This window comes from Amborella trichopoda, chromosome 2, assembly GCF_054954075.1.
Source record: "Amborella trichopoda isolate Santa Cruz 75 chromosome 2, AtrichopodaSantaCruz75HAP2 v2.0, whole genome shotgun sequence".
NCBI lineage: Eukaryota > Viridiplantae > Streptophyta > Magnoliopsida > Amborellales > Amborellaceae > Amborella > Amborella trichopoda.
The window spans coordinates 34,488,482-34,503,967 of NC_142337.1; positions in this window are offsets into that span (position 1 = coordinate 34,488,482).

Here is a 15,486-nt window from a genome sequence, read left to right on the forward strand (position 1 = left end):
AGGTTTCGATCAAGAGAGGTGGGAAAGCAAGGATTGGATAAGAGTGAGGTCGTCAATGGTGGGAGAACTTCGAGCGCTTCCTTTTTTTTCTCTGAATTCTCATCACAAAGCCCAAATAAAAGCATGCAGTTTTTAGAAAGAGAGAGAGAGAGAGAGAGAGAGAGAGAGAGAGAGAGAGAGAGAGAGAGAGAGGGGAGAGATCTGGAGTTTTGAGAGATAGAGATGGAGTCATTTTAGAAAATGTTTAGGTCAATAATGTATAGTCAAAGGGGTCTAGAGGGTAGGAAGATTGGAAAGGTAGAGACATTATACTGCAAGAAATAGTTTCAATTCTTGGGTCTCTTGGGAAATGAAAGTAAAAACTAGGGGGTACGAAGATATTTTCCCTTCTATAAAACTTACATTAGTTGTACAAGGACTGGAAGGTGAATGTTCAGTTTTAGAAAGTGCATTTGAAATTGTTGTTGGTCACTAGATTGAAGAGCATACGTTCCCAAAAATTGAGGTCCTAAAACATATCCTATAATGAATTTTACATTCATCATCATCGGAACTCTTTTTCCAACTGTTTGGGGTTGGCTATATATTGAGTTTTAGATTATTGAGTTAAATAAAAAAAATTCTCCAACATAATCATAAAATCTTTTAGTGTAAAATTTTGAATACCAAAATTCCAATCCCATAGTTTCCGAACCAAAACCATTCAAGAACTACACTTTCAAATTATTACTAAACAAACAGAAAAGAAAAAAGAATACATCTACATATATGTAAAGTGCGAGTTTCATTCGGAACATACATGTCAAATGAATCGGTGTTTGGAGGCTCGACATCAGGCTCGAGAACTTCTCTGGTTAAATAAATTTCGTACAAACTTTTTTGTGGTAGTCCTGGTGATATATATATATATATATATATATATATATATATATATATATATCTAAAATATTTTAATATATAAATAATATTTAATTTCTTTACTAATTTAGAAAAAAAAAAAAATTTATTTGTAGGTCTTCTTTATAAGTGTATAAGGTGAGAGACAACACACATGATACACTCCTGAAGTTTTCCTTGAACGTGCCACTAACCACGGGACACCGCCTCTCCTGTCGAGAAAAATTTTTAGTGGTAAGCAATTTTATAATATGGAATATAATTTATTTTATCAATATTATAACATAATATATTACATATTGTTAGAAAGATAAAACAGGTCATGTGGAGGCTTTCTATATATTATATTCTACTATATTATGATATATATTAAACCAATTTATTTTGTATTATATTATATATATTATATTGTATAGTCTTATATTATATATATTCTTACATTATAGGGTAATCATCGCAAATATACCTAATTTTAGCTTAATTGGAAAAAAAAAAAAAAAAAACCCAAACTTTTGTAAACCTCGTCTACATCATTTTTCTTCATTTTCTGGTTTTTTTGGACCAAAATGACCTTCACCATAGTCGTACAACCGTAATACATATCGCATTTTATGCGGTATTTAAAATACCATAGTAACTTGAAGTACTATTATGGTACTTTAAGTACCGTAAAACTTGGCCACATTATACGATATTTTTGTTACTGTAAAAAATACACTTTGTATTACGGCACTCGAAATGATGTAATACTATTGACTCTTATTAACCCTAAACAAACATCATTTTTACCTTTACGGTTATGTTTCTACCGTTTTATGGCTCTATTCTCCTTTCCCACCTCAATATTTCTGGCTGTCAATCACGGGGTCTCTCTCTCCCTCATTTCTGTCACCTCATTAGATCTTTGAGGTAAGAAATATTTCCCCAATTTTAGTTTTTGGAGTACTTTGTAGGAAATCAACCAATTTAGGGTAAATATATCATATATTGCCAATTTTAGGTTTATTTATCTTCCTTACATGGTTTGTTATGGGATTTGGCTCTCTCTCTCTCTCTCTCTCTCTCTATATATATATATATATATATATATATATATATATATATATATATATATATATATATATATATATGTGTGTGTGTGTGTGTGTGTGTGTGTGTGTGTGTGTGTGTTCACCTGAAGTGGTAAATTGATTCTTTTTTTTTATTACTTTGTTTTGGAAAATTATTGAGTGAGAAACTTGTTTTCCTAGTCTACACTAAGTCAATCTTTGTTTTTGTTCTGGATCATTTGGTTGGTTTTCTGGTACCCACCTACTCCAGTCAGTGACCTGTAGTATAAGTGCACTATTTAGTAAAAAAAATTTGGTGTTTTGGAACTGTTAATGATGATCCATGAGGACTTTGTAGTGGCCTTAAAATGCAATGGAGGTTCACCTTGCAGGTGACAGCATTACTGTTGTATAGACAATATCTATCAACTCTAGTACATCAGGCATTGGTTTGAAGGGAAGGGAATATGCTCTATGGTACATTTGAACTGTGAAATAAACACCACAAAACTTTATAACATCTTCATGCCTATGATCTATAGTGGGAATCGTATGACTTCACGGCAACGCACTAACCTGCCACACCCGACAACTGCATGTATGTGTAGCCAGATTAACAACATATTTCTTATCTTCATTGATTTCATACATACTATCATGTGCCCATATGACTGTATGAAGGAATCTGGACTTATCCCTCCTCTTGTCTATTATCTCTTGGGCTTTCAGTGTAAGCACACCGCTCCATTCTCGATACATAGTCATCTTCTTTGAAAATTTTCCCATGAGCTTAACCCTTAAGCATTTAAGGAGTTTAGTAAGGGACTTCTTCCAAGCATTTAATATTCATCGATTATATGATTCAGAGATGTTCGATGTCATATGATAGTATCTACACTCCCGAAAATATATGTTTGCCTAATACTTTAGATGTTGTAACGTGATCTTGCCATAGGCTTCAGCATTTGCATTCATAATCTTTGTCATGCACTCATCGAAGTCTGATATAGACATTGCACGTGCAACTTTCCAATAAAGCATTGTGAGCGCCGAAGTTCTAGAGGCCTTTTTGAAGTTATATGTAAGGTGATTCATATAATAACCTTGTTCACTGGTTGGGAATACTTTTTTAATTGCAGTTTGTAACCCTTTCTGATGATTTGAGATAATAATCTATGTTAGCAAATTAAGCCTCTCGTCAAATTGCTCATTGAGAAGCTCTAGAAACCAAGTTCAACTTGGTGTACTTTCACTCTCAACCATTGCATATGTTATAGGAAATATATTTTCATTCGCATCGACCTCAACTGCAGTCAAAGTATCCTCTTGTATCTTCCCTTCAAAAATGTCCCATCTAGTCCCGGCAGTGGCTCGCAACCATACATAAAACCATACAAACATGGATGATTGCCTATAAATACACGCTCAAACATATCATGATCATCTATTTGAATAATCGTTATGGATCCAAGGTTAGTGATTCTGATGTTATGAAGGTACTTAGCCAGATCCTCGTATGCCTTCACATGGGAACCCTCATTTATCTCTTATGCAACCTATTTGCCCCGCCATGCTTATTGGTAAGATAGTATAACATCGTGATGACGTTATATATCATTAACCACATCTCCAGGTGCTATATTGGGCATATCATTCAAACTATCTTTGATCTTGTTTGCCGCCCAATGGCTTCAAGCAAGCAGCTGATGAACCCTACCTATCCGCCTGTACATGAGTGCATGTTTACAAACTACTTCACCGTGTAGAAGTTTGTTGTATTAACCCTCCAATAGTGCACTTGCCATGAACACTCATCTGTAGCACACCTTACCCATACATGTCTCTCCTCGCTTTTTATAAACTTCATATATATGGCATAATTAATAAGATGATTACGACATGTATGTACATCATCAAAATCCCGACCTTGTCGAAGTATAACTTCGTAACAATTAATCCAAAAAGGGCTTTCTATCGGATCGATGTCATCGATATGCAACTTGATTTCTGAATCATGCTCATATTCTACGCCTATGTCAGCAGCACCTTCACAGTGAACTAATTGCTCTGATCGGGAGCTACTGTCAGAAAAAAAATTGAAGAACAAGTGAGAATCATCCTAATAACAAAATATTGATAAATAAAAAAAACAATGAATTCCATTACAAACTTTTTACATGGCCAATCTTGATGGACCATTATCAGGCACTGTTTGTGGTTGATATTCAGTGGAGTCGGACTCTATATGTTAGTTTGATACGTGTTGTGGTCAGGAACTGCTACCAAACTAAACATTGAAGAACAACTGAAAATTATCTTAACCCATAACAAAATATTGATACATAAAAAATAATAATAAATTCCATTGCAAACTTCTTACATGACCAATTTTGATGGACCATTATCGAGCACTATTGGTGGTCGATATTCAGTGGAGTCGGACTCAATAGGTCTGTTTGATACATGCTTTGGTCGGAAACTGCTATCGAAATAAAATTTGAGGAACAATTGAGAATTATCCTAACCCATAATAAAATATTGATAAATAAAAAAATAATGAATTTTATTGCAAACTTTTTACATGGCCAATCTTGATGGACCATTATCAGGCAGTGTTCGTGGTCGATATTCAGTGGATTTGGACTCAATAGGTCTGTTTGATACATACATAGCGATGGGAAAAGACCCTTCCATCATATTACTGTTACTTGATAACCCTGGGTCAATATACCTAATAGTCATAGTACTTGAGGGATAATTTGATACTTTTAACAAGTGATCCTTTACTTGGTCAAATGATGGGATCCCCCTAAAAAATATAACTTTCATATCCCCAACTTCATAGAAAATACATCCATCATTAGATTCCGTATTGAAAAAACCACCAATGTGTAAATTGATTTTCACTCTGTTGTTACCTATTATTGTTGCTTACAAGCTCAATGGATGAGAGAGAGAGAGAGAGAGGAAGCTAAGGACGATGAGCAATGGATGAGAGAGAGAGAGGAGGTTAAGGAAGATGAGAAAAGAGAAGTTTATAATAAAAAAATCGTGAAAATAGGGTTTTATGATAGAAATCGACTTAAAAAAGGGTGGGAGATAATTACCGTGGTTCGAATACCGTAATAGACATTCGAGATATTACGGTATTAAAATTGCCATATAAGATGCCTATGAAATTTCAGTGTATAAACTACCGTATAAAATGCCCTAAGTATTACGGTACTTAAAGTACTATATAAATGCCCTAAGTATTACGGGTACTTAAAGTACCGTATAAAATGGCTAAGGATTACAGTCACCTTATAAAATGCACTAACTATTACAGTACTTAAAGTACTGTAATGTTCTTCATTATAATACGTCTACTGTGAAGGGTATTTTGGTCCAAAAATAGCCGAAAATGAGGAAAAAAGGTGTAGACAAGGTTTACAAAGTTTGGGTTTCTTTTTTCTAATTAAGCTAAAATTAAGGTATACTTGCGATAAAGAATTTTCTTTCTTTTAAAGCCTTATATTATTTAATACAATCTTGTATTATTATAATATTATATTTTATACTATAATCAGGACCCTTAAAATATTTGAAATGTTTTCAGTGTGTGTATACACACACATTGAAAACATTTCAAATATTTTCTTATAAAATTGAAAATGTTTTAAAAGAAATAAAATGACTATATATATATATATATATATATATATATATATATATATATATATATATATATATATATATATATATATATATATTACTAATAAACTATATTATATAAGGAAAAAGTTTGTATAAGGTTGCAACCTTATACTGTTGAGGAATGGTGCATCTAAAAAATTCTACAGTGGAGAGTGTTTCCACATAGGAGAACCCTCCAACTGATCATCTTGACCATGAGATGAATGAAGAAAAAAAGAATTTCAAGTTCAAAAAATAGTACATCTTGTAAAAAGTCATATGGACCGTCTGTTTTTAAGTTTTTCAAGTGTTTAATGATTTGCTTGATCTGTACTATTTTTTAAATTTTAAATTTTCTAACTGAAGATAAAAAGAGATTGTGAAGCCATCATAAGATTTTCAATACGGAACCGACTTCTCAAAGTAAATATTATAGGTGCACCTGACTTCTACAGTATAAGGAGGCAACTTCATACAAACCTCACCCATTATATAAACATACATTATATTACATTAAAGAACAAAAATGAATAAATCATGAAGTAATTTAAAAAAAAATATTGTAACGTGCTCCTATGCCCTCAAATAAAAAACTAAGGTATTGTTTAGAAGTCTCAATTTTATGAATGACAGATGATTCTAAAATTTATATTTTCTTTTACAAAACATCTTACTAATTTCATATTTTTTTTGGAAAGAGACTCTATTTCATAATATTCATTTTGATGGATAAAAGTTTATATAGAAAATGAAATTTAAAAAAATCTAAAATATAATTAGAATAATTCCAAAAATCAAGCAATATTACTAATTAAAAGGTAAAAATAACTTTAAATTATAGTATCCCCAAAATGGGAGTTATATCTAAGAAGGCAAGTGCATAATTTGAATCTGTAGGAACATGCATTACTATTTTTTATCTCTCAAAGTCCACTTGCATTCTAACACAACTTATATAATTAGTGGGCCCTCCTGTATTATCCATAATATAATCAGAAACTTTTCATGCAATTAAATAAAGGGAAAAGTTTATATAGAGTTTAGGCTCTAAACAATCAAATTAGCGCCTACCTCAAAAATTTCATTAAAAGATGTTGTTTTGATGCTCAAATATCCTCAAATTGATCATCTTGACATCAAAAAACATGAACTTGAGTAAAAAATGGATTTCAAGCTTCGGAAATAGTGCATCTTGTAATCCATTTTGGGACCGTCAATTTTTAAGTTATTCAAGTTTTCATAGAGGCAGCCAACCGATTTGCTACCGTAAACAATACGCACATCTTGTAATGCATTTTTGCAAGCTTTGAAAATAGTGCATCTTGTAATGCATTTTTGGACAGATCTGCTCTCATAAAAAATTTTCATTATTGAAATCACATTTCTCGACACTATTTAGACCGTTAATGTTTTTTTTTCATAGATCTGCTCTTGTCAAAAAATTTCAGTATTGCAATCACATTTCTCGACACTATTTGAAGGTGGGCTCTAATTTGATTATTTAGAGCTTTGGCTTCCCCCATTTGTCATTATGCATCACGACAGTAACACATCCCGCTCACTTGATCATGTTTGAGCACATGGTTGACAAACCTTTTATAATAGTGAATTAGCCTTTAAAACTTTGGGATAATTCAACGCATACCCTTTGCAGTGTACACCCACTTCTTAAACCCTTTTATAGAGTACATGGGCATCGAATCCTTTTATGATGTGTATTAAAAATTGATGTGCGTGCGAACATCTTTAAAGTAAATTAAGTGGTTTATAAATAGCTCTCACTCTCATATATACAATGATGTATAAATTAAATACTCTATAAATAGATCTCTCTCTTATACAAGGACATCTATAAAATGAAATGGTCTATAATTCTTTTTAGGATTAATTATATTTCTTTCTTTTTATAATATACAAACATAAAGTGCATATAATTAACCTTTAATTACAAATAATTACAAAAATAAAATTCCATATAAGAATTTACAAAAATTAACATAATTATATGAAGTTGTTGTTTATTTATGTTAATAACTTAATATAATTATTTTAACTCCTAACTTAATAAATCCTAATTTCTTTTAGAAACTAAAAGAATACTATTTTTAGAGATTTATAGTGATTTTAAAAAAAAAAAGTTGGTACAAAAACTGCCTATTTTATCGATTCTTCGATCCGATCTACCCATTCTCTGATCCGACATGGGTATATATGAGACCAATTCAAGTCACCGATCCATTTTTTTAAAACCTTGGTTCATACAAACTGTTTGCATACCTAAAACAATTTGCTACGAAAGAGTCATTCAATTTCTATTTTTCCATGTTTAGTTCATACGTCTGGAATTTCCATGTACCTTGCTTCTTATGTTTGATTACTTGTTTTTGTTTATTTGTGAGACTATGGTTGGTAACTTGTTTATTAAAAACTCACTCCCAGAATCCACATTAATACTTATTTTTAACCGTTCAATTGAAATGATGATTGGACATCAATATCCATTCAATTATGATGATTTCTTCATATCTAAACAAATGGATAGTTCATATGAATAAGGTTTGGTTCACTTTATTAAATTACACAAAGGCCATGGTTAATTAATCTGAGCATTCTCTCTTTGTCAAGATTAATAATATTTAAAATACAAAATCTATTAATAGTTTTTCCATTCCAGAGACATCACCATCCATATCCACCCCTAGAATGCATAACATAGGTACAAAGTTCCTCATTATGCTACAATGTACATCTTCAAAATAAAGTATAAAATGATGCATACCGCCACAATCAAAGGGTAACACAACGATAGGTTATACTTCACAACTTGTGATGATTCAACGACCCTGCTTTTGATCCAGATTTGTACTAAAATGAACCTTGACTTCATCACTTGTATACCAAATGCCGTTTCTTAAAATTTTCATAATATTCTTTTGCTTCCTACAAAGTAGAAAACTCTTGAATAATTAATGGCATCCACTTATGATGCAGGGAGAGAATAAAACCAGAAAATTGACAATAAAAAGAAAGAAGGTTAAGAGAAAAATACACTCTCTTAAATGTCTGCAAGAGAATCCACCTCCAAAACAATCTCTTTCAAGAGACCAATTTTTATTCGATTCATAGACTGATTTAGAATGAAAGGAGATGTCCCTTTAAATAGACTAAAATAAGATAACTAATAAAAAACTTATCTCTACACCTATCCCTATTTTCTCTCTCTCATATCCACGAGTTTCTAGATAGCCACATTTTCCCTCTCATGTTTTACCCAAAAAAGACCTCTCAAGTTGGCTATTGTTTATAAAGATAAATTCTCTTCTAAATTTACCCTTATCTTAATTATATCTCTCAAACTAACCCAATAAATACAAGATAAACACAACATAAACTCTAAAGTCGCCTTGCTAATTATCCCTACGCACTCCTTAAACAAAAGAATAATTAAAATAATCTTAATAAATAACCCTAATAATTTTCCCTACGTCATTGCCCTTTCTTTCCCTCTTGGGTTCTGCGATCCTTCTTTGGCCCAGTCACGAAGGGGCATGGTTGTATCATTCCCCCCCAGTTGAAAAGAACTCGACTCTGACTAGTTAGCTTCAGTATACATGCGATATAAGTCTGGATCCGCTCTTTTGAACTCTGGCTCAAAAATCCACGTGCTATCAAAGTATGGCCTGCCCTTCCATTTGATTAGAAATTTGCGATATGAACCCTTTCGAGTTTGAAAGCTTTCAGTCTTCAAAACTTGCTCAATTTTATCATCTGTCTTCTTTGGTAATTTCTTCATCATATCAACTACATCTTCTACGACTTCTAGAGGGTCTCCGTGAAACTCAAATAAGTCAGCACTATTAAATATCGGAGAGATATTCAATGCCTTTGGTAATTTTCCTTATATGCATTATTCACATATTTCTTCAAGATGCAGCAATGACCCACTTTCTTGGACTTGAATTTATTATAGGTTTCCAACGAAAACCTTTACATTCGCAAATACGTCTCCTTGAAAATCTTATCTCTTCTATGCTCATTTGAGGCTTTTTGATACTTTGCATTGCTCTCCTCAATTTTCTTCTTGATTTGGGCTTGCAAATCTCGAATATGCTCAGCAAAAGCATTGGCATCATCACTTATCTTGCCTGGCATGGGTAATGGCACTAGGTCCAACACATGATTAGGCGTCCGCCCATTAACAATATCAAATGGTGATTTTCCTGTAGATTGATTTATTGAACTGTTGTAAGCAAACTCAGCCTGAGGCAAAGCGAGGTCCCACTGAGATATGTTATCACCAATAATACTCCGCAAGAGGTTACCAAGGCTCATATTCACTACTTTGGTTTGCCCATCTGTTTGAGGATGATATGCACTAGAAAATTGAAGTTTGGTTCCCATGAGCTTCCTTAAAGTGCATAAAAAATGACTTAAAAATTTTGTATCCCTATCAGATGTAATAGACTTAGGAACACCACGTAGCCTTACAATATCTTTGAAAAAGAGATTCGCTATATGTGTAGCATCCATAGTTCTTCTACAAGGAATAAAATGTGCCATTTTAGAAAATCGATCAATAACAACAAAAATAGAGTCCATACCTCGTGTGGTACATGGAAGTCCAAGTACAAAATCCATAGAAATATCAACCCATGGGGCATCTGGAACAAGAAGAGAAGTATAAAGACTTGTATTTTGTGTGTGACCTTTACATACTTGGCAAGTTTGACATTGGGTCACAAATCCATCAACATCTCGTCGCATATGTGGCCAAAAATATTTCTCCCCAACCATAGCCATAGTTTTGTCATTTCCAAAGTGTCCACCCAAGCCCCCACCATGAAGCTCCATGATTATCTTCTCCCTTAGGGAGCAATCAGGTATACATAACCGTACACCTTTAAATAAACAATCATCATGCACGAGATACTCACCCATAGGGTCTCGCCCATCAACATACCTTTCAAGGACCTTGCTGAAAATTGGATCAACTTTATATTGATCTTTTGTCACTTCAAACCCCAACACTTCCATAGAAAAAGTTCTAAGCAACACTACCCTTTTACTTAAAGCGTCAACTACCTTACTTAAGGTTCCAGCCTTGTGCTTTAATAGGAAGGTGTATTCTTGAAGGAAGGCCATCCACTTAGCATGTCGCGCATTCAACTTTTTTTAAGAACTCAAATATCGGAATGCTTCATGATCTGAGTATAGAACAAACTATATATGAATCAGGTAGTACCTCCAGTAGTGTAAGGCTTGCACCACTGCATAAAACTCGAGGTTATAAACTGAATACTTCTTATGTGCATAATTCAATTTCTCATTAAAGAAGGCCAATGGTCGTCCCTCTTGACTTAGAACTGCCCCTATGCCAACATTTGATGCATCAGTTTCAATGTCAAACACCTTAGAAAAATCTGGTAAGGCAAGTACTGGTGCTCGCATCATCTTTTGTTTAATTAGAGTAAAGCCCTTTTCAGTAGCGGAATTCCATGAAAACTTTTCAGCCCTCATACAATCAGTCACTGGTGCTATTAGGGTGCTAAAATTTCTAATAAATCGACGACAAAAGGTCACTAGGCCATGAAAAGAATGCACCTTAGTGAGTGACTTTGGCACCTGCCACTCAGCTATGGCTTTCACATTTTCTTGATCCACCTTAATTCCCTCAGATGAAACAATATATCCCAGAAAGATGACATTGTTTGTCATAAATGAGCATTTTTCAAATTCACAATAAGTGATTCCTTCCTTAGCACATCAAAAACTTGCTCCAAATAGTTAAGATGATCATGTGGGTTAGTGCTAAAAACTAAGATATCATCAAAATAAACCACAACAAATTTACCAATAAAAGGATGAAGTACCTCAATCATTAGGCGCATGAATGTACTTGGTGCATTAAAAAGGCCGAATGGCATCACAAGCCACTCAGATAGTCCATCTCGAGTTTTGAATGCGGTTTTGCATTCATCTTCATGTCGGATCCGAATTTGATGGTACTCACTCCTTAAATCTATATTTGAGGAAACCTTAGCTCCATTAAGCATATCTAACATATTATCGAGCCTAGGTATGGAAAATCGGTACTTGATTGTAATTTGATTGATTGCCCGACTGTCCACACACATCCTCCATGACCCATCTTTTTTTGGAGTCAGTAATGCAGGGACTACACATAGTGACATGCTTTCTCAAAGCAATCCCTTCTTAAGCAACACAACAACTTGTCTGTGTAACTCCTCATGTTCTATGAGGCTCATTCGATAATGGGCCAAATTTAGTAGGCTAGATCTGGGCACCAAGTCAATGTGATACTAAATATTTCTCATTGGAGGAAGACCGTCAGGTAATTCTTCAAGCATCAAATCTTTATACTTATCAAGTAGAGGTTCAAGAGACTTAAGAATTACAGTCGGTGCAGAATTTTCTTTTGCAACCAATACATAAATCACATCCATATCCTTGCTGTCCCTTTTTAATTTTTTAACATTAAGCATCTTTGAACCCTCCTCTTTAGTGGATTTGGGTGTAGTAAGTTGCTTCATAGGGTGGAGTATTATATTAATACCATCCTTAACAAAAGAATAAGTGTTTGGCCTAGTTTTATAAATCATATCATGATCATAAAGCCATGGTCTACCCAGTAATATGTGGCATGCATCTATAGGTGCTACATCACACCACACTTTATCTTTATAATTAGCACCAATGGAAAAAGAGATTAACAATGAGCAAGAACTGGTACCTCACCTCTTTTCTTGAACAGCTGGATATGGTATGGACATGGGTATTTATGTTCCTTCAGTTGAAGTTTAGCCACCATCTCTTTAGACACAATGTTTTCACTACTCCCACTATCAATTAGTATTATGCATAACTTGCCTCCTAATGTGCAAATTGTTCAAAAAATATTATGTCGCTGCCACTTCTCATCCTCGTTAGGTATTGGGGTTGATAACATAGTTCGCTGGAAATTATGAGAAGTTTGGTTTCCACGCCCTATAGGTGGTCTTCTAAAGGTTAAAGCTTGCTGCCCTTGTATTGAAGTAAAGCCTCTTGTCAGGCACATGGCACAGGAGAGAAGCTCACGGACGGCGATGGGAATCGCCACGACCCTTTGCAGGTGGCGATATGCATCACCGTCTAGGATAGGCGCATGGCGAAAGAAGAGCTTGTGGATGGCGATAGGAATTGTCGTGACCCTTCATAGTCAGTGATAGGCATCACCGTTTGTGATAGGCACAACAGGGTCAGACCCCTACCGGCGGCAATACGCATCGCTTTTTGTGCTTATGTGAGACACCGAACTGCAGATGGCGACGAGGAACGCCATCTGTGAACTCCGTAGAGAGATAGAGATGAGCGAAGAGAAGGAGAAAGAAGCTCACGCATGGCACTGCCATGCCATGCACGACCTGTGAAACCACAAGAGGAGAAAGGAGGAAAGAGACATGCACAGAACTGCCACTACCGTGCATGGCCTTTGAGAAAAGCTCAGATGAAGAAGAAGAGAGAGAAGAAGAGAGAGAAGATGAAAGAAAGAAAAGAATAGAAGAGAGAGAAAGATTTACCTTAGGCCCAGGGGTACCGATCAAAAGTTTCCCTCTCTCCTATCTCTCTCGAAATTTGACCCAACGCTATGAAGAGATGAAAATTTTATTAAGCGAAAGTTCGTCTGATGATGGGTCTTTATACAATGAGAGTACATGATATACATAGAGTTTTGCTCAAACATGGGTGGATTGATCAAAATTAAACATAATTATTGAAAATTAAGATTTAACTAAATTAAAAGAAATTGTAAAAATAGCTGCAAAATGACAAATTCACCCCTTTTCTAACAATTCATGGAATTCCAAAACAGACCCTATTGCTGCCCAAGAACTTGTGTGATCTTTCATGGAAGATCGGGGTTGCTATAATGCCCATTTGAGCGAAAGATGATAGTTTTCTTATAGGGCTCGATATGAAAATCGATTTGATACCAACTTCGAGTCATGGATCGTGTTTTTAGTCCATGATCATGTGACTTGAATTTTGGATGAATCTTGAAAGCTTCAGATCGATAGTGTGCTCATTCATTGATGTTTTTCTATGATTTCTTCCTTGGATCACACTGAGCATGCCATCATGATCGCATGGCAATAAACGCAGCTCGATTCTGTCTCCAGACGAAGATTTTGCAACTTTAGAGTTTTGGTGGGAATTTGAAATTCCTGTGTCGAAATTTGTAGTCACTTTGTCGACTTTATGTGCAAAATCCAACAATTGATCATGCACAAGGTTCGGATCAATGATAGCCATGGGCCTTATGCACTTGATGAGACTGGTTTCACGTGGATCGGGTTTGCGAGCATCATGATTTGGCCGCACGATCGAGGCGTGTCGCTATTGATTTTCCTGCAACTTCCTTCACATATCAGCAAATTCTCTCTAGATTTTCTCTGTGCTTGGGCATTGTCAGGAGGTGTTCCACATATTGTAATGCTTGTCTCAAGGAGATGAACACTCCGACAAGTTTGAGCACAATCTGATCTTAAACGAGGGAGATATGGGTCTCGCAAGTCACTGTTCGTGACTGCCCCTTTAATGGAGTGTTATTGCAAGGTGGCTGCACGAGAACAGTGTACAACTCCTCATATTTTGATATTTCGTCTATAACTTCTCCTGAAGTGCACTTTTAAGCTGAAATTTGACCCCTAAGGGTTTTCAACCGTTTTAGATTCGAGCTGAAAATAGAGCTCTAGTTATAGGGGTCCATTTCAGCGTGCTAGAGTTTGATTCTGTCAAAACTGTTTCTCAGTTTGCACTGTCATAGACATGTTGAAATGCGACAAAACTTAGGAGGAGATTTTTAGGAGTCCTTATGGTGATCTGGATCAGCTCCGGGGCTATTATGAGACTGTTGAAATTTACACTATTTTGTCAAGCTTTATTGACAGGCTTCTATTTCTTTATTCCACATTGGGGACCCATGGTGCTAAAAAATGCCTTCAAAAATAATGCCCCACCGATTGTTGTGCTTCGAGAAAAGCGAGAAGGATAATCATTTAGAAAATTTCCTCTGGCTTTATTTCTTTTTTATTTCTAGCAACAGGACCACTTGAACGCCGTGGAGATTCACGTAACACTGTAACTAGAATGCTCAGATGTTTGGATGCAATGTGCAGGTCCATCCGTGGAGGCTTTATGGGGAGAAGAGACTTTTGAGAGATCTGTCAAAGTCCTCACCCTCAAGGGACTATTTGTGATTCTGACAGCTGAGGATTTTGTAGGACCTCATTGGTCAGAGTCATACCTATTTGGTGGCCAGCTATCATGCTTAATGGCACTATTGGATTGACAATTAAAGAACCTTTGGTTGGTGTTGTTGCCTGCTACACCAGGTTTGCTTTTGACAGTCAGGGTACCTCTATGGGCCCCATCTGTGGGGTCCTGTCCGGGGACTTTTCATAGGCTTGTCCTGAAGGTCTCGGCCTGTCGGGTAGGGGGGATTTTGGCGAGGTGGCATCATGGCGAGGCATCACCCTGATGTCTCTGGCAGGTTCTGCCCTGGCTTTATCAGTTTCTTGCCTTCAGAATCTTTGGTTGGTTATAATGCTTTTCGTGTTTTTGGTGTTTTGGGAGATCCTGTGAGGCTCTCACTCCCAGGTGAGACATCTTGTGTTGTGATTGGATTCTGACAACTGAGGATTTTGTGTGGACCTTGTTAGTTAGAATTATGCCTATTTGGCAATTGGGTGCCAGCTGAGGTTGTGATGCAGTGTCAACCAACTTTGTTGATCCAGACGCCCTTTGTTGTTTTTCACTTGGACTGAGGAAGTAGCACCGTAAAGATGGTTTTCACGAACCTCCTTCA